This window comes from Dermochelys coriacea, chromosome 14 (assembly GCF_009764565.3).
Source record: "Dermochelys coriacea isolate rDerCor1 chromosome 14, rDerCor1.pri.v4, whole genome shotgun sequence".
In the NCBI taxonomy this organism is placed as follows: domain Eukaryota; kingdom Metazoa; phylum Chordata; order Testudines; family Dermochelyidae; genus Dermochelys; species Dermochelys coriacea.
In genome coordinates, this window is record NC_050081.1 from 29,300,810 (window position 1) to 29,328,477 (window position 27,668).

Genomic DNA, 27,668 nt, shown 5'->3' on the forward strand with positions numbered 1-27,668 from the left:
GTGTTGCTGTGGAAGAGACAGTCCAGTCTGCACTGGCAGTGAGGTTCCTCCACTGAGAGCTCAGCTGAAATCACTGAGAACTGATGGAACCTCAAGAGACCAACTCGCAGAGGTCACAGTGGCAGGTGGCAGCAGAAGGTGATGGTGCAGGGCCATTGGCAACAAAGTGGTGGAGTGAACGGTGGCACAACAAATAGCAGTGGCCAGAGCAAATAGTGAGCAGCTGGAGGAATAAGCAAGATGCCTTCTTGCCCCCCATCTGGGAGCTGAACTCATGTGAAAGCACCTCTGAACTCTGAGCCTTCACTGACCAAGTTCAACATCAGTGAGTGGGGTGCGGTGGGGGGAAAAGTGAGGGGCACGTTAAATAATGTTTGTTTATTGGACTATATTTGAGTGACTTTACTCCAGAATGCTAGATTTGTGACTGGGAATGGAAACTTGTATACATATGTTTCCTAGTAGGCCAAGATTTTTAAAATACATTATTTGCCCTGGTTGTTATCTCACTTGGTTGCTATCTTGAGAGGTCATTACGTTGGGGAGTTTCTGTACTAAAAACATTTTTATTACTGTAATTAATTTTTATATAAGAATGGTCAGACGAATGGTCCATATAGTCCAACATCCTGTCTTCCGACAGTGGTCAAGGCCAGGTGCTTCAGAGGGAATGAACAGAACAGGTAGTCATCAAGTGATCCATCCCCTGTTGCCCATTCTCAGCTTCTGGCAAACTGCTTAGGGACACTCAAAGCATGGTGTTGCATCCCTCCCCATCCTGGCTAATAGCCACTGTTGGACCTATTCTCCAGGAATTTATCTAGTTCTTTTTTAAATCCTGTTATAGTCTTCACAGCATCCCCTGGCAAAGAATTCCACGGGTTGACTTTATGTTGTGTGAAGAAGTACTTCCTTTTGTTTTGTTTTTTTTAAACCTGCTGCCTATTAATGTCATTAGGTGACTGCTAGTTCTTGTGTTATGTGAAGGATTAAATAGCATTTCCTTATTCACTTTCTTCACACCAGTCAAGATTACATAGACCTCCAGCATATCCCCCCTTAGTCATCTCTTTTCTAAACTGAAAATTCCCAGTCATTTTAATCTCTCCTCCTGTTTCATACCCCTAATCATTTTACTTGCCCATCTCTGTACCTTTTCCAATTCCAATATATCTTTTTTGGGATGGGTTGATACCAGTCAGCTCTGTGTTCTTGGGGAACCAGGGTGCAGTATCCAGCCTGGCTGACTCATGAAAGACACCCCCCTCCCCACCAGCCTCTGTTTAAACCAAAACCCGTCAGAAAAAAATACTTTCAGAGAGCAGTGAAGGACGTTGGGAAACACACCTAGACCCCTCCTGACAAGGGTGACAAGATTAAGACATCTCCATTAGCATACAGAATGAAGAACAGAGACAACTCCCCTAGCCTCATCTGCATGAAAGATGGGACAGGGAGACATCTCTATTTGCATACAGAATGGAGAACAGAGAACTGCACTGAACTCTGGAACCAGAAAAGCAGGGATGCACTACATCATGGGAATCTCTTCTGCAGATGTTAATGAACCTACACCTGCACACACCCAGCTCAGCAATTATCAGACCAATTCTAGTAATAAATCCTTGATTGATATCCAAAATACTGAAGCAGCCTAGTTGCATTGGGAGCTCCCTGGAAGAAAACACCACCCAGAGCCAAGAGTGATCAGCTCCTATTGTCTAGCCTAAAGAAAACCCTTGAGTCATCAGTTTTCCTATAAACAAATCTAATGTTCTCTCTTGAATCATTTTTACAAAAATCCCTACACACCCTCCAGTCGGTGTTCTGATGCTTAGATCCAAACTATGCTTCAGTTCCACTGGGACTCCATCTTCTGACGGATCGCGCTGGGGGCTCTGTCTGTCTCCTGCCCTCAGGACCCTGAGCTACCACCATCACCTGGGAACCCTGACCAGTTCAAGCCTCCTGGAGGCGGTGAGATCCCCCTGCCCTGCCCCGTTTTCCTTTCTACCTCAGGTATTAACCTTTAATAATCTATGTTATGTTGGTTTAGGCTCTCCTTGTGTCGTTATCACTATTATTCAATAAAACTTTTATGGTTAAGCTGGTTGCTTCTCTCTCTCTCTTTCTCTCTCTGAACTCTACTCTTTTGTGTTTTTAGCTTCCCCCATTTACTCTGCAGCAATGCTTCTTTTACCTAAGCTAAAGATCCCTGTAGCGCCCAAAAATACTGTGGGGTTTGCTCATCAAGTGGGTTACTACCAGTACAAGTGTGATGTGAAAGTGGGATAGGGATAGGCAGCTGAAAGTGCTGCTCAGCCCAGCCTATTGAGCCAAGGGGCACATGAGGAAATCAGCTGGAGAGTGCTGATTGACCCGGTCCGCTCAGACTTGGGGTGTGTGTGTGTGTGTTCATCTAGTTCTAGGGCTGGAGGAACCCAGTCCTGGGGAACCTAGGTACTGCAGGATAGCTCCATTGGGAGGGGACTAGCAGAAGGAAGGAGTAATGTGTTCATATAGAGCTCAAGTGACATAAGCAGTACATCAATAGAATTACAGAATTCCGCCCCCAAAGAGTAACCCTAATAAATGAGCATACCCCAAAGTATCGGGCACATCTGGTAACAGGGTGTGCTCATACCATGGATTTATATAGAGGCAATATGATAGCTTCTGTCTTATTATCTATCCCTTTCTTAATGATTCCCAACATTCTGTTTGCTTTTTGTTGACTGCCTCTGCACATTGGGTGGATATTTTCACAATGACTCCAACATCTCTTTCTTGAGTATTAAAAGCTAACTTAGACCCCATCATTTCGTATGTATAGTTGAGATTGTGTTTGCCAATGTGCATTACTTTGCATTTATCAGCATTGAATTTCATCTGCCATTTTGTTGCCCAGTCACCCAGTGAGATCCCTTTGTAACTCTTTTGCAGTCTGCTTTGGATTTAACTATCTTGAATAGTTTTGTATCGGCAAATTTTGCCATCTCGTTGTTTACCCATTTTTCCAGATAATGTATGAATATGTTGAATAGTAATGGTCCCAGTACCGACCCCTCAGGGATACCACTATTTATCTCTCTCCATTCTGAAAACTGATAATTTATTCCTACCCTTTGTTTCCGATCTTTTAACTAGTTACTGATCCAGGAGAGGACTTCCCTCTTATCCCATGATGGCTTATTTTTCAAAAGTCAATTTAAATTAAATTTTTAAAAAAATCTAAAACTGTTATGTTTTTAGGTGTAATTTGCATTATCCTAACAATTTATTCATATCTCTTTTTTATATGTTGCAGATCAAAGTGAAAATGAAAAGACAAAAATCAATACAACAATTTTCCCACTCAAAGGCCTCAAAAACCAAGCAAGGTGAAGAACACATCAAGAACCAAGAATATATCAACATGTCATCATGTTTTTAGAGTTAAATGTTTGTCAGCTGGACCACAAACGGATGGCTGCTTGTGCATTTGATGGAGCTGCAAACTTCTCTGGAAGACATGGTGGAGTACAAGCTTTGCTCAGAGAAAAGTGTATCCCTAATCTCTCCTGTACGCACTGCAGAAGCCATCTACTCCAACTAGCGCTAGTACGAGCTGCAGACTCTTCAAAAGACATTTTAAAAGCTATAAATTTAATGTCTTCATTATATTCTGTTTTCAGCAAGAGTCCAAAAAGATTGAATATCTTGGAAAATATAGAAGAGACACTGGGACTGAAGTTCAAATTAGTCTAACCTGGGAAAACTCTCTGGCTTTCTCATGAGCGATCCTCGGCTGTTGTCTTAAAATTACTCCAGCCATTATTACTGGCTTTGAAAAGTATCTACCAAGATGGGATGGATCTAAGTAGTGAGGCTGATGGATTACTTTTGCTATTACGTTCAGAGAAGATTATTGCCATTCTCTCTCTCTCGTAAGTCTACTGTTGAAACCACTTGGGTCATTTAAACAATGCCATCCAGGCATCTGTTACAACAGTAGTAGATCTTTTTGTCCAGCAATAGAAGCTACATTTGGATCAATCGGAGAGCTATCCATTGGAAAAGTACTGGAAGAAGCAAAGACTTCAGTCCAGAAGTTGACTAATGAAGGCATTTATATTGAATCCTTAAGTGAAGAGGACAAGAAGTGTTTGTTTGTTAAGACAACTGAAAAAGTACATAGACTTGATTCTTAAAAATCTACAACAGCGACTTCTAGATTCTACTCAACTTCTACGTAGCTTTTACAGATCATTGTCCTATAAAACACCAACAACTGAGTGGAGTGAGGCTCTACCAGCTATGAGGCTGCCATGTGCGCAGGACAGAATAAAGAATTTGAACACAGAGTGGAATATCATACAACGAATGAATGAAGATTTGACTTCAGCTTCTTTTTTTATTATCACTAGTGGTTCAAGCCTGTCTTTGTGTTTATGTTTCCTGGGATGAAGGAAGTAGGAGTTCATCTCTTGCTACTCCCAGTCACAACAGCTACCGTGGAGTGTTCTTTTTAATCATTGAATAGAATTTTGTGTTCTGAAAGACGTCGCCTTCTGCCTGATCATGTGAATGAACTAATGAGCATATCAATTGAAGGAATGGAAGTTCTGGACACACGAGAAGCCACCAAAGATGAACGCATTGCATTCAAGAGGTTTATTAACGAGAAGCCAAGAAGGATGTAAATGTAGTGCTTCATAGAAGGCTTGAGTAGCCAACTTTAATTTGTGTGTGATTTTAAAAGATGAGCTAAATCTAATAAAATGGTCATGAAACATTTTTCAATTTTTACTATGGTGACATACAGCCCACCTTCAACCTCATCGGCCCTGACCCCACCTTCCTGTAAATTCAAACACCCCACCCCACCCCCATTTCAATTCCTGGGGAAAACACTGGTGTCTCATTCAGAGGGATGGGCTGTTCCCCTAAAGTAAAGAGGGATGGTAGCATATTCTGACAGAGGAATATGCCATGAATCAGAATGAGCTACCAATGGAAGAAAAATGGGGGATAGCTATAAGCAAGTGCGCATGGAGGTAGCTCCTTCCTCTCCTTTCATCCCTTTTACCCTGCTCTGGAAACAGTTTGGTCCCTGTACAAATTCTGTCCCTCTCTACCATCTAATTTGCCCCCAGACTTCTTTTTCCTTCCTGTTTCAACAGGTAGCAGAGTCTGATGGCAGGTAAGGACACAGTGAGGCAGACGCCTTAGGAAATGCTACTGAGCATCCTCGGGTCACTACGCATAGTAGCTAATTCTGGTGGGCAACTGATTTAGACATTACATCCCCTGTGTCCTAATCCCCTGCCATAGCCTTCTTCCCCCCCCGGTTATAGTCCATCAGCCAGCCAGGAGCCTGCCGCATATCTATCTCCCACCTGATCCATGCCCTCGGGGTCTGTCCCCTTCACTAGTCCTCCTACCCTGCAGGGTCCTGCCCCACTGCGTCCTGCCCCCACCATATTCTTGAGGTCATGCCCACTGCCATCGGCCCCCTTCTTAAAGTCCTGCTCCATCTATCCAGTCTCCTATCCACCCACCCCATCTGCCCTGTAATCTGTATCCTGATCCCATTTTCCTAGCCCCCCCACCCACCTGCCCTCCTGGTCCTAGTGCCCCCAACCTATTTGTCCCCCAGTGCATCTGGAACACCACCTCATCTGTCCCCTGGTTTCTCCTCCTATGTCCTGTCCCTCATCCCCACTCTGTATCCAGACTCCAGACCCCCTGTAATATTCCCCCTCATTGGTCAACCCATGTATTGCATGGGACCCCCCCCTGCCCTGGTGCAGCTCCCCCTGCACCCTAGTGTGCCTTTTGGATTGACACCCAGAGGGCTTTGGTCAGGAGAGGGCAGTGATTTTCAAACTTTTTTTTTTTTTTTTTTTTTTTTTTTTCTGGCAATGCAGTTGCGTTGGGGCTCTGGGTTTGTAGGGGGCTCAGGGAAGGGGGTTGGGGTGCTGGAGGTGGGGGTAGGCTGGTGTGCAGGCTCTGAGGTGGGACTGGGTGTGTCACTCTGTACTTCAGGGGAACACCTTACACCCCCATGTTCATCCTTATAATATGATGGTGTGGTATCCAATGGAAAGTTTGTCATGCCGGGTGTCTTCGGAATGCTCATGATGCACTGAGCATTGTTATAGTAATGTTATGTTATAGGTTGCAATTTCATGTATATAGTTATGAGGCTGAAAATGTGTCCTCGTGACTTAAAACAAGGTCAGGCAAAAACTCTCCAAGAGCAGAGGGTCAGGTCACACCTCATCAGGGCATGTATGGACAAACCCAGCCCAGACTCACAGGAACAAAGTACACTGGCCTAGGCAGCAACAAAGGATCTGTTGGACTCTTGAGTGAGTCACCCCGCTTCCTTTGGTCAGTTTGGGACTATGATGAGGTAATGCTCACATGACTCTGAAGCGGGGTGAGGGAAGGCAAAGCCAAGAGGAAAGAAAGAACATGATAAAAGGGACAGACATTTGCCATGCTCTCTCTTCTGCCCCCATCTACAGACATCACCACCAAGCAACTGAAACGCTGATCAAAGGGGAGAGTCTGGCTGAAGGGCAGCCAGCCAGCCTGTGGTGAGAAGCATCTAAGTTTGTAAGGGTACTGAAAGTGATAAGCTCAGCTTAGAATGCGTTTTGCTTTTATTTCATTTGACCAAATCTGACTTGTTGTGCTTAGATTTTAAGTGATTATAAAGCAATCTTTGTAGTAAATAAATTTGTTTGTTTGTTCTACCTGAAGCAGTGTTTTGGTTTGAAGCATGTCAGAGACTCCCCTTGGGATAACAAGCCTGGTACATATAAATATCTTTGTTAAATTGACAAATTCATATAAGCTTGCAGCATCCAGTGGGCATAACTGGACACTGCAAGACAGACGTTCCTAGGGTTGGGTCTGGGACCAGAGATACTGGCTAGTGTCATTCGGTTGCACAATTCAAGCAGCTTACATGCCAGAGGCTGTGCATGAACAGCCCAGGAGTGGGGGCTCTCACAGCAGAGCAAGGTAAGACTGGCTCCCAGAGTCAAGGATTGAAGAGGCCTAGCAGATCACCGGTCTAGATAACACCAGAGGAATGTCACACTGGGGATGAGGGGTTTGGAGTGCAAGAGGGGGGTCAGAGCTCTGGGCTGGGGGGGGTGCAGGCTCTGGGCTGGGGATGAGGGGTTTGGGGTACAGGAAGGGGCACCAGGTTTGGGGGGCCCAGGGCTGGGGCAGGGGATTGGGATTACCTTGGGCAGCACCTGCTCAGTGGCACAGTGGGGGTGCTAAGGCAGGCTTCCTGCTGTCCTGGCACTGTGGATTGCGCTGTGCCCTGGAAGCAGCCAGCAGCAGGTGTGGTTCTTGCCTGCAGGCACCATCTCCCCACCCACGGGGCGGGGGGAATCGCATTGAGCCCCATGGCCCCCCTGCCTAGGAGCCAGACCTGCTGCTGGCCACTTCCAGGGCGCAGCATGGTGTCAGAACAGGTAGGAACTAGCCTGCCTTAGCCAGGCACTCCGCCAATGGGACTTTTAATGGCCCGCTTGGTGGTGCTGACCAGAGCCATCATGACCCAGTGCTTTATGTTCCGTGACCCAGTACTGGGTCGCGACCCGCATATTGAAAACCACAGTGATGGGGACCAGGTGGGGAGGCAGATGGAGCAAGAGTCCTAGCATGTGGTGCTCTTGGATATTGATACCCAATGCAGGGCTGAATAGGGCTGCTAGCTCCTTGTGGGGGTGAGGGAAACTGACCTGGCGGGGGGGAGGTCAGAAATCTACAGGAGTCACTGCTGTCTGCATGTGGTGTCCCCTTTGAAATCTGGGTGCTGTTTTAAAGGGGTCACTTAGATCTCATACACCTTTATACCAGTCCCTAGGAAGGTGAGGAGGAATGTTGAAATAATCAGGTATAAAAATTTACGCTAATTGTAAGCTCAGCTATAAGAAGTGTGTGAAAATTCATAAGCTGTCCCAATAACATTTATTATTATAGGTTATCAACAGGTGGAAGAAAACTATAGAGAAAAATTGAATTAGTCCAACAGAAATGGCCTGATGATAAAAGTCAAGGATTATGGTGAGCCCATACCTGGTTAAAAGGAAAATGTGGGAACCTATGCAATGTTTGGCTTTATGGAAAAGGATTTAATTGGTGGACCAAATAATGGGGATTAAATATGCCACTCCCATTTCCTCCTTTTTGGGGTTTTTAAAAAGAGACTTCAGGGTGAAAAAGAGAAATCATCTCTCCCCAGCTCATCCCCTGATATGGCAGCTCTGCAACTCATCTCAGCTCTGGCCTGGTCTACACTACACAGTTAGGTTGACGTAAGGCAGTTTATGTTGACCTAATTACGTCAGTGTTTACACCATACCGGCAAGCGCTCAATATAAAAGGCAAAATGTGACCTTGTACCTAAAACACCTGTGCTGTCTGCTGTGAATTGCTTGATTCACTGTGAAAGAGTCTCCCTTTTGTTCTCAGAAATGTATCATCTTAAATTCTACTCTCCCTCCCCCCCCCTGCAGCTGCAAATGTTTCTATGCTCCCCATATCATCTCCGTCCCTGAAGTTATCACAGATTAAAAGGCAAAGAAAACCGCACTGATGACATGTTTTCAGAGCTCATGCAGTCCTCCCGCACTGATAGGGCACAGCTGAAGGCATGGAGGCATTCGGTGGCAGAGGTCAGGAAAGCATAGAGTGAGCATGATTGGAACATGCAAGTGGAGCTGCAGGAAAGGCAACTAGACTACAGACCCCTGCTACATCCACTGTGTAAGCGCCTGCTCTCCTCGCCAAGTTCCATATCCTCCTCGCCTAGTCACCCAAGAACCCAGGGTGTGTGTGGGGGGGGCGAGGCTCTGGGCAGCCTACCACTCCATTCCAGGAGATGGCTCAAGCAGTAGACGCCATCGTTCAAACAGCTTTGATTGGTAGTGTGACTACAATAAGCAATGTAGCCTTGTCCTTCCCTCCTGCCCCACGACACCCAGGCTACCTTTGACTAGTCAGTGATGTCAAGTTTTTTTTTTAATAAATAAAGTATGAATGGATACAGAACAATAGGGATTTTATTTCCTGTGCCAGCTGTGGTCGAAGGGGGTAGGGTGGTTGGCTTACAGGGAATTAAAATCAACAAAGGGGGTGGCTTTGCATCAAGGACAAACTAACACAAATATCACACCGTAGTCTGGTCAGTCATGAAACTATTTTTCAAAGCCTCTCTGATGCACAGTGCGCCTCGGTGTGCTCTTCTAATTGCCCTGGTGTTTGGCTCCTCAAAATTGGCCACCAGTCGATTTGCCTCAACCTCCCATCTGCCATAAGTGGCTCCCCCTTACTCTCACAGATATTATGGAGCACAGAGCAAGCAGCAATAACAGCGGGAATATTGCTTTCACTGAGGTCTAACCTACTCAGTAAACAGTGCCAGTGCCCTTTTAAAAGTCCAAAGACACATTCTACCACCATTCTGCACTTCCGCAGCCTATAGCTGAACTGATCCTTACTGTTGTCCAGGCTGCCTGTGTACGGCTTCATGAGTCATGGGAGCAAGGGGTAGTCTGAGTCCCCAAAGATAGCTATTGGCGTTTCAACATCCCCAATGGAAATTTTCTGGTCTGGAAGAAAGTCCCTTCTTGCAGCTTTTCGAACAGCCCGGAGTTCCCAAAGATGCAAATGTCATGCACCTTTCCTGACCATCTCACGTTGATGTTGGTGAAATTTACCTTGTGATCCACCAGTGCTTGCAGCACCATTGAAAAGTACCCCTTGCGATTTATGTACTGTTTGGCATGGTGGTCCAGTGCCAAGATAGGGATATGCATTCCGTCTATCACCCCACCACAGTAAGGGAACCCCACTGCAGCAAAGCCATCCAGTATGACCTGCATATTTCCCAGAGTCACTACCCTTGTTAGCAGAAGGTTATTGATTGCCCTGGCTACTTGGATCACAGCAGCCACCACAGTATATTTGCCCACTCTGGATTGATTCCCGACTGACAGGTAGCAATCAGGCATTGCAAGCTTCCACAGGGCTATCCCCCCTCACTTCTCAACTGTCAGGACAGGTCTCATTTTGGTATTTCTGCACTTCAGGGTGGAGAAAAGCAAATGTCAAAGTTCCATGATAGTGGTCCTACGCAGGCAAAAGTTTCTCAGCCACTAGGAATTATCCCATACCTGCAACACTATACGGTCCCACCAGACTGTGCTTGTTTGCCGGCGTTCCACTGTATCAACATGCCCCAATGCTGCCATGATATCCCAGTTACCACATCCTGAGCTTTCAGGAATGTCTGTGTCCATGTCCTCCTCACAATCTTCCTCACGCTGGCGGCTCCTAGTTAGGCTCTGCACATATTGCAGGATAATGCGTGAGGTGTTTACAATGCTCGCAAAAGTGGTTTGCAGCTGAGCGGGCTCCATGCTTGCCATGCTATAGTGTCTGCACGGATAACCCTGTAAAAAAGGCGTGAAATGATTGTTTACCGTTGCTTTCAAGGAGGGACGGAAGAAGGGAGGGGAGCCTGACGACATGTACCCTAAATCACCCGCGACAATGTGTTTGCCCCATCAGGCATTGGGCACTTAACCCAGAATTCCAATGGGCAGTGGGTACTGTGGGATACCTACCCACAGCGCACCACTGCGTGAGTCGACGCTAGCCACGGTATTGAAAATACACTCCACCAACCTAATGCACTTAGTGGGGACACGCACGATCGACTGTATAAAATTGCTTACTAAAGCTCAATTTCTATAAAATTGACCTAATTTCATAGTGTAGACATGACCTTAGATAGAGTCTGACTACAATTGTTTTGCTAATCAGTCAACCAAAATTTTAGTTTAAATGCTTGCTTTTATTCCTTTTGTGTGTGTGTGTGTGTGTGTGTGTGTGTGTCTTTCTGTCTGTGTGAAAAAAATAAACTTTCAGCTTGAATGAATGCTCTTGGGTGTAACCTTGGAGTAAATCCAAGATTTCTGGAAAAATATAATCCCGAAGCCATCTTTCACTTTCAGTGTTGGACAGTGAGTTTATAAACACCTTTAACTCTTTGGGCCTTTGAGATCAATATTAATATATCAGGTCGCTTACCCTTGAGCCAACCAAAAATGTTACAGACCAAGAGCCTATGGGGTTGCTGTGGGGCAGACTGCACTAGGGCCCCTAATCATTGGATTATCAGGGCCACTTCCCTCTCTCTGCCTACCAGACAGGTAGAAGTAGTGACGGCCTGGGCTACAGCTGAGCGTGGACCGAGCCATGCCCCGAATCCTGTCCTGGGCTGACCTTAGATGAGAAATCCCCCCACAGCCCACTTCCCCCTCCAACTCCTGGGATAGGATCTGCTGCCACCTCTTTGCCCCCTGCCCCCCTTGAGATGGAACCAGGCTCTAGCCCAGCAAAGAACAGCCAGAGCCTCAGCAGGGATGTTGAAACAGTTTTGACCCTCCCCCTGCAAATTTTCTGAAATAATGCCCGTGCTTCTAAAATCAAGATAAATATTTTAGATGAATACCCTGCTACTCCTTTGCACTAGTCTCAGAAAACTCATTCCATTGCTATGTCACAGTATTTATACATATGGGACTACACTCCTTCCAGCCAGCCAATCAGTCAGGTTTCCGTTAGTGCCTCCCCAAAGTATGGCACAGGGGCTCCAGACATTGGGTCTCAGACTATTAATAATAGTACCACTGTTCTGCTTTCCCACAGCCCCGAGTGGTGTCTCCCTCCCATATCCCTTTTTTTTCCAGCTTGAAAAGTCCATGCAGTTCTTACCCACCCATCCCCGTGCACTCTCCTGCAGTTGGCGTGGCTCTTGCAGGTGCTCAGAGGAGCAGAACCTGGGGGGGCGGGTTAAGGGAGGGCAGCCGCTCTGGGATTCGTAGATCTCCACCCAGGGGCAGAGATGGGGCGAGGAGGAGCCGTTGGTACAGAGCCACTTTCCTGTCCAGCCCCAGGTCTTTTGCCCCTCAGGCTTGAACTCCCCAGCCAGTCAATTTCTGCACCCAGTGTGGGACCAGAATGACATGGAAGAATTGTACGTGTTGTTCTCTACACAGACACAAGAGAGGAAGACTGCTATCCTATTTCAGGAACTGCTCTGGGAATCAGGAGACCGGGTTAGATCCCTGGTTCTGTTACAGACTTCCTATATGGGCTTTTGTAAGTGTGATGTTATTGATATAACCTGGGACCGTATAGATCATTGATGCAACCAAAGTCCTGTAGTGGCACCAAATCTTGTATAAAGGGATCAAATGAGGTGTCTAAGACAAGATTATGGTTTGCTGGTTATGATTATGCTTTCTATATGTGTGTATCATTTTTATACTTAAAGTTATGAATATTGGCTTTGTACTGCTTGAATTTCAAACCTGTGCTATGCCTCTGGGGAACACGCCAGTCAAGCTGGTGTCAGCTCTGCCTAGCCTGCTTGTGGCGCATTAGGGATCATCAGCTATACAAGTGACCCATTGAGAGAAGGCAGACTCGCCTTGTGACTCAGCAAGGTACGCAGGGACATGCCTATGGACAGAACTCTGAGGTTTTTTTCCATGCCATGTGATGGACAGCTTGTCTCCTCCATCTTGTCTTCAATCCTGCTTCTTACCTTTGGAGGGACTTTGCTACACTGAAGCTTTGAACAAAGAACTGAAAGACTCATCCCAGCTGTGGATTTACTCCCAAAGACTTGATTTGAACCTGCAGTTTATTCTATCACTGCTTCAAGGCTGAACCAAGAACTTTATCATTGCTGTATGTTATTGATTCCATTTAACCAATTCTAGGTCTCATCTATATTTTTTTCCTTTTTTAAATAAACCTTTAGATTTTAGATTCTAAAGGATTAGCAACAGCGTGGTTTGTGGGTAAGATCTGATTTGTGTATTGACCTGGGTCTGGGGCTTGGTCCTTTGGGAGCGAGAGAATCTTTTTTCTTTTACTGGGGTATTGGTTTTCATAACCATTTGTCCCCATAGCAAGTGGCACTGGTGGTGATACTGGGAAACTGGAGAGTCTAATGGAATTGCTTGTGCGACTTGTGCTTAGCCAGTGGGGTAAAACCAAAGTCCTCTCTGGCTAGTTTGGTTTGCTTTGGTGTGCATAAAACCCCCAGCCTTGGGCTGTAACTGCCCTGCTTTAAGCAGTTTGTCCTGAATCGGCACTCTCAGTTGGGTCCCACCAGAACCAGCCTCGTTACAGTGCCGTAGTCGTGCTAGGATCCACAGAACCAGGTCAATTAAAGTTTGGGTCAGAACCCCACATTATCCAAATTTGACTTTTGTTTGGTTAAAGAGCAGTTGCAACAGGTGAGCAAAGAGTATATGAGGGCGTTGGCAAAAAAGCCCTGGAACGTTTGTGTTCAGAAAACGGGATAAGCTTTAGAAAGCTACAAATCAATAACTGAGAGATCTGTTAATGGCCAGTGACCAGGAGGTAGGAGCACAGCCCTTACCTCATGCTAAAGAAGCTGCACAAGAAATGAAACTGCAAGCCCTGACAGACGGCCTGCAGTTGGAACATGAACAAAAACGGTCAAAAATTCGAATGAGACAGAAGCAAGCCTTGGCCCAGCGGGACAAGGAGGCTGATGAAAGAAAGGAAAGGGCTCGCAGGGGGCATCTGGAGCTGCTGGCTGCTGAGGAGAAAGCTCCTAAAATGCAACAGGAGACTCACCAGGTGCAACAGGAGATGGCTGGAGTCCAGCTCCAAGTCAAAAAAGCAATGGAAGAATAGCAGAAACTGTATCCTCTTGAAAGTTCAGTTTATAACTATGCTGATATAGTGTATTACTCTATGGTTTCAGAGTAGCAGCCGTGTTAGTCTGTATTCGCAAAAAGAAAAGGAGTACTTGTGGCACCTTAGAGACTAACAAATTTATTAGAGCATAAGCTTTCGTGAGCTACAGCTCACTTCATCGGATGCATTTGGTGGAAAAAACAGAGGAGAGATTTATATACACACACACAGAGAACATGAAACAATGGGTTTATCATACACACTGTAAGGAGAGTGATCACTTAAGATAAGCCATCACCAGCAGCAGGGGGGGGAAAGGAGGAAAACCTTTCATGGTGACAAGCAGGTAGGCTAATTCCAGCAGTTAACAAGAATATCAGAGGAACAGTGGGGGGTGGGGTGGGAGGGAGAAATACCATGGGGAAATAGTTTTACTTTGTGTAATGACTCATCCATTCCCAGTCTCTATTCAAGCCTAAGTTAATTGTATCCAGTTTGCAAATTAATTCCAATTCAGCAGTCTCTCGTTGGAGTCTGTTTTTGAAGCTTTTTTGTTGAAGTATAGCCACTCTTAGGTCTGTGATCGAGTGACCAGAGAGATTGAAGTGTTCTCCAACTGGTTTTTGAATGTTATAATTCTTGACGTCTGATTTGTGTCCATTCATTCTTTTACGTAGAGACTGTCCAGTTTGGCCAATGTACATGGCAGAGGGGCATTGCTGGCACATGATGGCATATATCACATTGGTAGATGCGCAGGTGAACGAGCCTCTGATAGTGTGGCTGATGTGATTAGGCCCTATGATGGTATCCCCTGAATAGATATGTGGACAGAGTTGGCAACGGGCTTTGTTGCAAGGATAGGTTCCTGGGTTAGTGGTTCTGTTGTGTGGTGTGTGGTTGCTGGTGAGTATTTGCTTCAGATTGGGGGGCTGTCTGTAAGCAAGGACTGGTCTGTCTCCCAAGATCTGAGAGAGCGATGGCTCATCCTTCAGGATAGGTTGTAGATCCTTGATGATGCGTTGGAGGGGTTTTAGTTGGGGGCTGAAGGTGATGGCTAGTGGCGTTCTGTTGTTTTCTTTGTTGGGCCTGTCCTGTAGTAGGTGACTTCTGGGTACTCTTCTGGCTCTGTCAATCTGTTTCTTCACTTCAGCAGGTGGGTACTGTAGTTGTAGGAATGCATGATAGAGATCTTGTAGGTGTTTGTCTCTGTCTGAGGGGTTGGAGCAAATGCGGTTATATCGTAGCGCTTGGCTGTAGACAATGGATCGAGTGGTATGATCTGGATGAAAGCTAGAGGCATGTAGGTAGGAATAGCGGTCAGTAGGTTTCCGATATAGGGTGGTGTTTATGTGACCATCGCTTATTAGCACCGTAGTGTCCAGGAAGTGGATCTCTTGTGTGGACTGGTCCAGGCTGAGGTTGATGGTGATAAAGGAGTTGGAGGCGCAAGTGGTGTTCTCGTCCATCCTCCCCGTGGAAGGAAAAGGCCTGGGTAGGGACCGTCGAATCGTGGAGGTCAACGAATGGCTACGCAGGTGGTGTCGGAGAGAAGGCTTTGGATTCTTTGACCATGGGATGGTGTTCCATGAAGGAGGAGTGCTGGGCAGAGACGGGCTCCATCTTACGAAGAGAGGGAAGAACATCTTTGCCAGCAGGCTGGCTAACCTAGTGAGGAGGGCTTTAAACTAGGTTCACCGGGGGAAGGAGACCAAAGCCCTGAGGTAAGTGGGAAAGCGGGATACCGGGAGGAAGCACAGGCAGGAAGGTCTGTGAGGGGAGGGCTCCTGCCTCATACTGGGAATGAGGGGCGATCAACAGGTTATCTCAAGTGCTTATATACAAATGCACAAAGCCTTGGAAACAAGCAGGGAGAACTGGAGGTCCTGGTGATGTCAAGGAATTATGACGTGATTGGAATAACAGAGACTTGGTGGGATAACTCACATGACTGGAGTACAGTCATGGATGGTTATAAACTGTTCAGGAAGGACAGGCAGGGCAGAAAAGGTGGGGGAGTAGCACTGTATGTAAGGGAGCAGTATGACTGCTCAGAGCTCCGGTACGAAACTGTGGAAAAACCTGAGTGTCTCTGGATTAAGTTTAGAAGTGTGTGCAACAAGAGTGATGTCATGGTGGGAGTCTGCTATAGACCACCGGACCAGGGGGATGAGGTGGATGAGGCTTTCTTCCGGCAACTCACGGAAGCTACTAGATCGCATGCCCTGATTCTCATGGGTGACTTTAATTTTCCTGATATCTGCTGGGAGAGCAATACAGCGGTGCATAGACAATCCAGGAAGTTTTTGGAAAGCGTAGGGGACAATTTCCTGGTGCAAGTGCTAGGGGAGCCAACTAAGGGGAGCGCTTTTCTTGACCTGCTGCTCACAAACCGGGTAGAATTAGTGGGGGAAGCAAAAGTGGATGGGAATCTGGGAGGCAGTGACCATGAGTTGGTTGAGTTCAGGATCCTGACGCAGGGAAGAAAGGTAAGCAGCAGGATACGGACCCTGGACTTCAGGAAAGCAGACTTTGACTCCCTCAGGGAACAGATGGCCAGGATCCCCTGGGGGACTAACATGAAAGGGAAGGGAGTCCAGGAGAGCTGGCTGTATTTCAAGGAATCCCTGTTGAGGTTACAGGGACAAACCATCCCGATGAGTCGAAAGAATAGTAAATATGGCAGGCGACCAGCTTGGCTTAATGGTGAAATCCTAGCGGATCTTAAACATAAAAAAGAAGCTTACAAGAAGTGGAAGCTTGGACATATGACCAGGGAAGAGTATAAAAATATTGCTCGGGCATGTAGGAAAGATATCAGGAGGGCCAAATCGCACCTGGAGCTGCAGCTAGCAAGAGATGTCAAGAGTAACAAGAAGGGTTTCTTCAGGTATGTTGGCAACAAGAAGAAAGCCAAGGAAAGTGTGGGCCCCTTACTGAATGAGGGAGGCAAGCTAGTGACAGAGGATGTGGAAAAAGCTAATGTACTCAATGCTTTTTTTGCCTCTGTTTTCACTAACAAGGTCAGCTCCCAGACTGCTGTGCTGGGCAACACAAAATGGGGAAGAGATGGCCAGCCCTCTGTAGAGATAGAGGTGGTTAGGGACTATTTAGAAAAGCTGGACGTGCACAAGTCCATGGGGCCGGACGAATTGCATCCGAGAGTGCTGAAGGAATTGGCGGCTGTGATTGCAGAGCCCTTAGCCATTATCTTTGAAAACTCGTGGCGAACGGGGGAAGTCCCGGATGACTGGAAAAAGGCTAATGTAGTGCCCATCTTTAAAAAAGGGAAGAAGGAGGATCCTGGGAACTACAGGCCGGTCAGCCTCACCTCAGTCCCTGGAAAAATCATGGAGCAGGTCCTCAAAGAATCAATCCTGAAGCACTTAGAGGAGAGGAAAGTGATCAGGAACAGTCAGCATGGATTCACCAAGGGAAGGTCATGCCTGACTAATCTAATCGCCTTTTATGATGAGATTACTGGTTCTGTGGATGAAGGGAAAGCAGTGGATGTATTGTTTCTTGACTTTAGCAAAGCTTTTGACACGGTCTCCCACAGCATTCTTGTCAGCAAGTTAAGGAAGTATGGGCTGGATGAATGCACTATAAGGTGGGTAGAAAGCTGGCTAGATTGTAGGGCTCAACGGGTAGTGATCAATGGCTCCATGTCTAGTTGGCAGCCGGTGTCAAGTGGAGTGCCCCAGGGGTCGGTCCTGGGGCCCGTTTTGTTCAATATCTTCATAAATGATCTGGAGGATGGTGTGGATTGCACTCTCAGCAAATTTGCGGATGATACTAAACTGGGAGGAGTGGTAGATACGCTGGAGGGGAGGGATAGGATACAGAAGGACCTAGACAAATTGGAGGATTGGGCCAAAAGAAATCTAATGAGGTTCAATAAGGATAAATGCAGGGTCCTGCACTTAGGATGGAAGAATCCAATGCACCGCTACAGACTAGGGACCGAATGGCTCGGCAGCAGTTCTGCGGAAAAGGACCTAGGGGTGACAGTGGACGAGAAGCTGGATATGAGTCAGCAGTGTGCCCTTGTTGCCAAGAAGGCCAATGGCATTTTGGGTTGTATAAGTAGGGGCATAGCGAGCAGATCGAGGGACGTGATCGTTCCCCTCTATTCGACACTGGTGAGGCCTCATCTGGAGTACTGTGTCCAGTTTTGGGCCCCACACTACAGGAAGGATGTGGATAAATTGGAAAGAGTACAACGAAGGGCAACGAAAATGATTAGGGGTCTAGAGCACATGACTTATGAGGAGAGGCTGAGGGAGCTGGGATTGTTTAGTCTGGAGAAGAGAAGAATGAGGGGGGATTTGATAGCTGCTTTCAACTACCTGAAAGGGGGTTTCAAAGAGGATGGCTCTAGACTGTTCTCAATGGTAGCAGATGACAGAACGAGGAGTAATGGTCTCAAGTTGCAATGGGGGAGGTTTAGATTGGATATTAGGAAAAACTTTTTCACTAAGAGGGTGGTGAAACACTGGAATGCGTTACCTAGGGAGGTGGTAGAATCTCCTTCCTTAGAGGTTTTTAAGGTCAGGCTTGACAAAGCCCTAGCTGGGATGATTTAACTGGGACTTGGTCCTGCTTTGAGCAGGGGGTTGGACTAGATGACCTTCTGGGGTCCCTTCCAACCCTGATATTCTATGATTCTATGATTCTATGATTCTATGATGGTGGGATGGAAATTGTTGAAATCATGGTGGAATTCCTCAAGAGCTTCTTTTCCATGGGTCCAGATGATGAAGATGTCATCAATGTAGCGCAAGTAGAGTAGGGGCATTAGGGAACGAGAGCTGAGGAAGCGTTGTTCTAAGTCAGCCATAAAAATGTTGGCATACTGTGGGGCCATGCGGGTACCCATCGCAGTGCCGCTGATTTGAAGGTATACATTGTCACCAAATGTGAAATAGTTATGGGTCAGGACAAAGTCACAAAGTTCTGCCACCAGGTTAGCCGTGACAGTATCGGGGATACTGTTCCTGACGGCTTGTAGTCCATCTTTGTGTGGAATGTTGGTGTAGAGGGCTTCTACATCCATAGTGGCTAGGATGGTGTTTTTAGGAAGATCACCAATGGACTGTAGTTTCCTCAGGAAATCGGTGGTGTCTCGAAGATAGCTGGGAGTGCTGGTAACGAAGGGCCTGAGGAGGGAGTCTACATAGCCAGACAATCCTGCTGTCAGGGTGCCAATGCCTGAGATGATGGGGCGTCCAGGATTTCCAGGTTTATGGATCTTGGGTAGCAGATAGAATACCCCAGGTCCTGGCTCCAGGGGTGTGTCTGTGCGGATTTGTTCTTGTGCTTTTTCAGGGAGTTTCTTGAGCAAATGCTGTAGTTTCTTTTGGTAACTCTCAGTGGGATCAGAGGGTAATGGCTTGTAGAAAGTGGTGTTGGAGAGCTGCCTAGTAGCCTCTTGTTCATACTCTGACCTATTCATGATGACGACAGCACCTCCTTTGTCAGCCTTTTTGATTATGATGTCAGAGTTGTTTCTGAGGCTGTGGATGGCACTGTGTTCTGCATGGCTGAGGTTATGGGGTAAGCGATGCTGCTTTTCCACAATTTCAGCTCGTGCACGTCGGCGGAAGCAGTCTATGTAGAAATCCAGGCTGCTGTTTCGACCTTCAGGAGGAGTCCACCCAGAATCCTTCTTTTTGTAGTGTTGGCAGGAAGGTCTCTGTGGGTTAATATGTTCGTCAGAGGTGTGTTGGAAATATTCCTTGAGTCTGAGACGTCGAAAATAGGATTCTAGGTCACCACAGAACTGTATCATGTTCGTGGGGGTGGAGGGGCAAAAGGAGAGGCCCCGAGATAGGACAGATTCTTCCGCTGGGTTAAGAGTATAGTTGGATAGATTAACAATATTGCTGGGTGGGTTACGGGAACCATTGTTGTGGCCCCTTGTGGCATATAGTAGTTTAGATAGCTTAGTGTCCTTTTTCTTTTGTAGAGAATCAAAGTGTGTTTTGTAAATGGCTTGTCTAGTTTTTGTAAAGTCCAGCCACGAGGAAGTTTGTGTGGAAGGTTGGTTCTTTATGAGAGTATCCAGTTTTGAGAGCTCATTCTTAATCTTTCCCTGTTTGCTGTAGAGGATGTTGATCAGGTGGTTCCGCAGTTTCCTTGAGAGTGTGTGGCACAAGCTGTCAGCATAGTCTGTGTGGTATGTAGATTGTAATGGATTTTTTACCTTCAGTCCTTTCGGTATGATGTCCATCTGTTTGAAACCTACTGACCGCTATTCCTACCTACATGCCTCTAGCTTTCATCCAGATCATACCACTCGATCCATTGTCTACAGCCAAGCGCTACGATATAACCGCATTTGCTCCAACCCCTCAGACAGAGACAAACACCTACAAGATCTCTATCATGCATTCCTACAACTACAGTACCCACCTGCTGAAGTGAAGAAACAGATTGACAGAGCCAGAAGAGTACCCAGAAGTCACCTACTACAGGACAGGCCCAACAAAGAAAACAACAGAACGCCACTAGCCATCACCTTCAGCCCCCAACTAAAACCCCTCCAACGCATCATCAAGGATCTACAACCTATCCTGAAGGATGAGCCATCGCTCTCTCAGATCTTGGGAGACAGACCAGTCCTTGCTTACAGACAGCCCCCCAATCTGAAGCAAATACTCACCAGCAACCACACACCACACAACAGAACCACTAACCCAGGAACCTATCCTTGCAACAAAGCCCGTTGCCAACTCTGTCCACATATCTATTCAGGGGATACCATCATAGGGCCTAATCACATCAGCCACACTATCAGAGGCTCGTTCACCTGCGCATCTACCAATGTGATATATGCCATCATGTGCCAGCAATGCCCCTCTGCCATGTACATTGGCCAAACTGGACAGTCTCTACGTAAAAGAATGAATGGACACAAATCAGACGTCAAGAATTATAACATTCAAAAACCAGTTGGAGAACACTTCAATCTCTCTGGTCACTCGATCACAGACCTAAGAGTGGCTATACTTCAACAAAAAAGCTTCAAAAACAGACTCCAACGAGAGACTGCTGAATTGGAATTAATTTGCAAACTGGATACAATTAACTTAGGCTTGAATAGAGACTGGGAATGGATGAGTCATTACACAAAGTAAAACTATTTCCCCATGGTATTTCTCCCTCCCACCCCACCCCCCACTGTTCCTCTGATATTCTTGTTAACTGCTGGAATTAGCCTACCTGCTTGTCACCATGAAAGGTTTTCCTCCTTTCCCCCCCCTGCTGCTGGTGATGGCTTATCTTAAGTGATCACTCTCCTTACAGTGTGTATGATAAACCCATTGTTTCATGTTCTCTGTGTGTGTGTATATAAATCTCTCCTCTGTTTTTTCCACCAAATGCATCCGATGAAGTGAGCTGTAGCTCACGAAAGCTTATGCTCTAATAAATTTGTTAGTCTCTAAGGTGCCACAAGTACTCCTTTTCTTTTTGTATTACTCTATGCAGTTTTCTGTGTTTAAGCAGTTTGCTATGGCCAGGGAGAGGGGGACTCTAACCTGGGGGGGAAATAGCTGTTTGTCTGTTCAAAAAAGCTGTTTGTCTATGAATGAAGTTTCTGAATGTCTGCCTAATGTCTCAGAAGTGAATCTGGAATTAAATCAAGCACAGAAAGATCTCATTGATCAGAAAATGTTTCTCAGGAGCAGATTAAAGTGAATGGTGAGGTTAAAGCCCTAACTGAGGAAGTAAAGGGTAGATTTTTGATGGGTGATGGACTGTTTGTTGGCGAGTACAGCTTGTACAAGTGAAGCTGGAAAAGGTAACTGTGATTTGCTGGAAGTAGCTCAGTGTAGTGAGAAGAACAGCAGTTTATCTGTGGGGAGGGGCAATGTGCTTGGTAAGGAAAGTTTGGATGAGCCTAGGCAGCCTTGTGATCTGATGGCTTTATCTAGTCAGCAGTTGGGGAAGGTGAGGATAGTGGAAGATGAGTGTCCCTATTCCTTACCTGTTACCTGTGTGGAGAATTGTGACAGTGAAGGAAACGTGCCAGTGTTAGTCAGGGGTATTTACTTGCCCATAGAGGGAGCTACCCCAGTCTCCAAGCAGTTGTCTGTGAACAGCCCTGTGTGCTGGGACAAGGGAAATGAGATTCCAGGCTGTGTGTTTGGTAAAGGAGAATGTGTCTCTGGCTCCTCTTTGTCTGTGGAGCAGGCAGAAGGTGCCTTTCAGCCTGTGATGGTTGAGAATAGTACAGTTGTCTCAGAGTTGGTTCTGGATTCAACTAAAGCCCAACAAGGGAATAATCCTAAGTTTGTGTCTGCAAGGGAGTATGGCACTGTAACTAGGTTGCATCCAGTTACTGTCTTAAAAAATTCCAGAGACAAGACAATTCTTGTGCTTGTATTTTGCCTGTTGCTAATGTGTGGCTGGGAAAGGGTGTAGCAACTCTGTTTGATCAGCGTGATACCCTAGCCAGGGCACAAGAAGAGCATAAAGGTGATTTGATTGTGTTACCTACTGATGGTGTGGAAACTTGTAGCAAGAAAGAAAAGATTCCTGAACGTGTGTGTGGAAAGGGAAGGAGAATGATTCTGACCTTTTGACTATGAAATGTAGCAGTTTGCCTGAAAGGAGATTGTGTAGAAATCTGCCTGATGAGCCAAAGGTGATCCTGCATGTAAATGAGACCCAGAAAGTGTCTGTTGTTGCTCAGGGAAATGTTCCTTTAGAGCAAGCCCTAGGTGAAGAGGGTAAGGGGAAAAATTTCTGTGACGGATGAGTTGTTGCTTAAAGAAGTTCCTGAGGAAAGGAATCCTCATGGTAGTCTTTGCAAGCAGTTTGCTGTAGCTGAAAGCTGTGACAGTGATTTAATCAAGAAAGTTTCAGTTCCTAACAGCCAGAAATTTTCTGTTGTGAATGGAAAGATACAGTGTGGATAGCTTTGAGAAGGTCTCAGATGTAGCGAAAGCTGTTAAGAAAGTTGAACAGTCCTATAATCAAGTGGCTGTGTTTGGCCAGCTTGATGGGGAGACAAGGTTGTTGAGAGAGGACTATCTCCATGCTGATTCTATGAGTGAACAGTCTGTGTCTCAGGTTCAGAGGGAAGACTTGGTAGCTGAATCTGCAGAGCAGAACACCAGTGCAGTTAATCTCTCGAGAATGCAGGGGATAGCAGATATACTCTCACCTCTAGACACTTTGGATAAGACCTGTAGACTCACAAAGCCAGTGTTATGTGCCTGTGCTCCCTGTATGGTGGTGTTGTCTCCGGATGAGATTCACAACGAGGGCTGGTTTAACCTATGAGGCCCTGACACCAAACATCAGCTAGGAGGAAGGGATTCTTCCACCCCGGTTTTGTGGAAGTTCATCTCTAGGCGCCAGTGTGGGAGGAGAGCTCTGAGCATAGCCGCTGACTCTGTAGGTGCTCTGGGGTTGGAGCACCCATGGGGAAAAATTGGTGGGTGCTCTGCACCCACCGGCAGCTCCCGCCCCAGCTCACCTCCACCTCGCTCCACTTCGCTCCACCTACTCCTCTGAGAGCGCCTCTGGGTCCTGCTTCTCCACCCTCCCTCCCAGCACTTGCGCCGCGAAACAGCTGTCCTGGCTGTAGTAATTATCCCTATGGTAAATCTTTAAAAATATATAGTATATCTAGAGTTTTTTGTTTCTACTGATGGCGCACATCCGCACATATCTCAGTGCACAGAGCAAATTTTATTCCTCACACAGATTGAAAAAAATTAAGAGGGAACATTGGTGTCCAGTCCAGGGTATAGCTGTCTGGGGGCAGAGTTTTCGTGTGAGAAAATGAACTGGGCAGATCTAGGGGAAGCTTTTGTGGTGCTGGGTCTAAGGAATATTTTCTGCGTTTGTCACAGTCCTTCACACCATGAACCTGGTTCATCACTATGTCAGACAGCATCTCTAGCCCCTGCTATGGGGAGCTTTTGGGAATCAGTAACTATGAAAAGGTCCAAAGGGTCATGGTGGAAGCCACCTGATTATGAGCGTCCAGTCAACTCAAGCATTCTTACAACTACAATACCCACTTGCTGAAGTGAAGAAACAGATTGACAGAGCCAGAAGAATTCCCAGAAGTCACCTACTACAGGACAGGCCCAACAAAGAAAATAACAGAACGCCACTAGCGTTAACACCACTTCAGGTCCCAACTTAAAACCTCTCAAACGCATCATCAAGGATCTACAACCTATCCTGCAGGACGACCATCACTCTCAAGATCTTGGGACTGAGGTGAGGCTGACTGGCCTGTAGTTCCCCAGATCATCCTTCTTCTCTTTTTTAAAGATGGGCACTACATTAGCCTTTTTACAGTCATCCGGGACCTCCCCCGATCGCCATGAGTTTTCAAAGATAATGATAATTTCTGGCTGAGAAGAAAAAATGTTGTTTTGTTCATGGCTGTGGTTGGTAGGGGACTAGGGAAAAAAACAAAAGCCTGAACAAGGATGTTGTGATTTAGTAATAATTAACTCTATTCCTTGGCCCTGGGGACACCAAATTAGAGTGTAAGCCAGGGGTGGGCTACCTTTTTGTTCTAAGGGTCGCATCTGAATATGGAAATTGTATAGAGTGCCATGAATGCTCACAAAATTGGGGTTGGGGTGCTGGATGGTGTGAGGGCTCTGGCTGTGGGTGCAGGCTCTGGGTTAGGGCCAGAAATGAAGTGTTCAGGTTGCAGGAGAGGGCTCTGGGCTGGGGTAGGATGTTGGTGTGCAGGGTGGATAAGGGCTCTGGCTGGAGGTGCGGGCTCTGGGCTGGGGCTGGGGATGAGGAGTTTGGGGTGAAGGAGGGTGCTCCAGGCTGGGACTAAGGGGTTCAGAATGTGGGAGGAGGCTCTGGGCTGAGGGAGGGGATTGGGGCATAGAGGGGTGAGGGCTCCATCTGAGGGTGCAGGCTCTGGGGTGAGGCTAGGGATGAGGGGTGCAGGAGGGTGCTCTGGGCTGGGGCCAGGGTTTTGGAGGGTGGGAGGGGGATCAGAGCTAGAGCGCAGGGGGTTGGGACGCAGGAGGGGGTTAGGGGTGCAGGCTCCGGGTGGCACTTACCGCAAGCAGCTCCCGGAAGGAGTGGCATGTTCCCCACTCCAGCTCCTATGCGGAGGCGCGGGCAGGCAGCTCTGTGCGCTGCCCAGTCCACAGGCACCACCCCTGCAGCTCCCATTGGCCACAGTTCCCTGCCAATAGGACCTGCGGGAGTGGCTCTTGGGGCAGGGGCAGCCTGTGGAGCTGGAAGGGGGACATGCTGCTGCTTCTGGGAACCAAACGGAGCTGCGGCATGCGTGCGGAGCAGCCCCTGACCCTGCTCCCCAGCAAGAGCTCGAGGGCCGGATTGAATTGGCTAGCGGGCTGGATGTTTGCCCACGGGCCATAGTTTGCCCTCTCCTGGTGTAAGCTGAAGGTGGGTTTGTGGAGAGAAGCTGAAAGTGCAGTTGGATCCAGGCTGGTTGGCAGTAGCATCAGCTGTAAGACAAACAGGGGCTGGTGGCTTGGGAGCTGAAACCCAAGGGCAGCACTCAGGGTAGCAACTTCTTAGAGGTTCCCTTACCCACTCTGGGCAAACTCCGCCAACTACCACATCACCCTGCGGCTCAGCCTGGCCTCGGCCTCCGTGCATGTGGTTGGCTCCCACCATGGACGCCAGGGTCCCAAAGAGGTAGGGAACCTCAGAGCCATGCGGCACCCCCATCTGTTTGGGGGAAGACAAGCTGCCGCGGTGGAAGGTGAAGGTTTAGACGTATATGGGACCACCAGCCTCCACCATCCGCCTGGCCATCTTGGCTATGGGGAATACCACGTGATCATCACTGATACGTGAGCCATGGTGCAGCGGCACCACGCTGGGCACTGCTCCTCCTGGCTGTACCACTGTCTGGACAGGGTTCCATGGCAGCCCCGGCATTGTCACCCTCAGCACCTCCAGCAGCTCCTCCCAGCTCATGTGGCTGGTATTCACCCCAGTGAAACTAAGGGCACTGATGACCATGTAGGAGCCTTTGTTGGCTGTGACGCTGGCCAGGAGAGGTATAGACTCCAGGAGTCTCGGTGGCACATAGGGCAGAAAATCCCTGTCTACAGTTGGCATGGACACATTGTGTTTCCCAAAGTCTCATGGCTCCTTCCCCCACAGGTTGCCCACGCGGGCAGTGTCATTGAGATTGGCACAGCCTAGTGGGGTGACCAGATGTCCTGATTTTATTGAGGCAATCCCAATTTTGGGGTCTTTTTCTTATATAGGCTCATATTACCCCCCACTCCCGTCCTGATTTTTTAAATTTGCTGTCTGGTCACCCTACAACCTAGGTCATGGCCCAACACCCGGCCTACCTCCTTGGTGGCTTCTGGGCTAAACCAGGCCCAGAAAGAGGCAGGGGCACCATGCTGCAGAACGGCATGGGCAAAGAGGGGAGCGGCTCCCCAGCAAAAGGAGATGGAAGCCGACCGAGGCAGCCCCAGCGCTCTGGCTGAAGAGCGTCAAATGGGCCAGGTCCCCACCAAATGTGGCCACTTTCTCCAACAAACAGCACAGCACTAGGCGCTGGTTCCACAGGCTAGTGTTCCCCAGGGCAGCCTGGGGCAGGGACAGGAAGCCCAGTGCCTCCCGCCGGTAATTCATGGAGGCCACAATCACATTCTCGGTGGTGGCTAAGAAGCGGCTCTCTTGGAGCTCCATGGAGGGTGCACCTGCAGAACCTGAGGGACACCCCCCCACACACACACCCCTAGCTACACAGATTCACCTGCCCGGCTCCCTGCTGCAGGCATGGCTCTGTGGCTCTTACTGCAGTTCCCAACTCAGTGCAAGGGAGGAATCTGCTGATGCTGGAACCAAGCGGTTCTCGTCTACAGTGCTGAGAGCACCAGCCAGGGATCAGTCACCTGGGGTTATTTACCCTGGCAGCAGCAAGTTTGCTGGGCTGTGCACGCATAGGGCCTAGGTTCAAGGTGGCTGGTGGGATCCCAGGGCATGGCCCACAGGCTCAGCCCACAGGCTCAGAGACCCAATTTGGCACCTCTGGTGTACGATAGCAGGGTCACAGGCTCACAGTGAAATGCAACCGCCTCTGGGGTGGGGCAGTTGGGGACCAGCCGCACAGCACAGCTGCCTTGGGCTTGCTCACCACTGCTGAGATGCAGCTGGCTCTGGGGTGGGACAGAGGGATAACGGGATGTGAAGGGGAAATCCCACAGCCAGTTCAACTCACAGCTGGATTTTGGTGGTGCCAGAAAGGAAGGGGAAGTGTTGGGGTATTTTATACGAGAAGGGTCAGGGTTCCACCTGTGTCTTTGGTTAAGCCCTGCCCTCTCAAGATACCCTCCATCATAACAGGATCCCATGGGCTCTGCTGGGCTCCCCAAAATATATTTCAGCTACACATTGAGGCAGGAAAAGAGCTGAGCCCATCGCTCTGAAAGTGGGGGGAGCTATGTACTGTACTGAAAAGCTTTGCCTTTCTTCCCTTATGTTTGGCCCATTTGGCCACATTCAAGTGGTTGCCTATTCCATAAAAGCTGCCAGAGTAGCCACTCAAGAAATGCTGGTGGGATTTGAACCTATAATTTTTGAATGACTGGCCCTCCTCACTCTAAGCTATTCTTAAAAGTCCAACACACTTTCCATAGCGCCACAAAGCTGGGGTGGACTTTGCAACGCTTCATTTGTTGTGATACAAGATGGGAAATAGCTGAAGAAGACACTGTGTTGGCTGGGAATTGAATCCACACCTACTGCTTAGATGGCAGCTCTGCTAACCACTACACCACATCCCTGAAGGCTGTCACGATCCAGAAATATGGATTACCTAGAATCTGTCTTCAGCTGGAGTGCTTAGGATAGTTCATCCTCCTAGTTCCTTCTCCTGGCAACAGTAGTTCCTTCAGCTCACTAATGATGTACATCCCTACCAT

General features: G+C 47.7%; 2 protein-coding genes and 1 pseudogene across 7 annotated transcripts in view; 1 reads left to right on the forward strand and 2 right to left on the reverse strand.

Moving 5' to 3' along the window:
- Positions 1–27,668, reverse strand: part of LOC119842762 (zinc finger protein 239-like) — a 605,953-nt gene that overhangs the window by 171,321 nt on the left and 406,964 nt on the right. The gene's annotated exons all lie outside the window — the stretch shown is intronic.
- LOC122455421 (zinc finger protein 436-like) overlaps positions 1–27,668 on the forward strand; it is a 258,058-nt gene that overhangs the window by 32,837 nt on the left and 197,553 nt on the right. The window lies entirely within an intron of this gene.
- Positions 24,974–26,433, reverse strand: LOC119843021 (annotated as a pseudogene).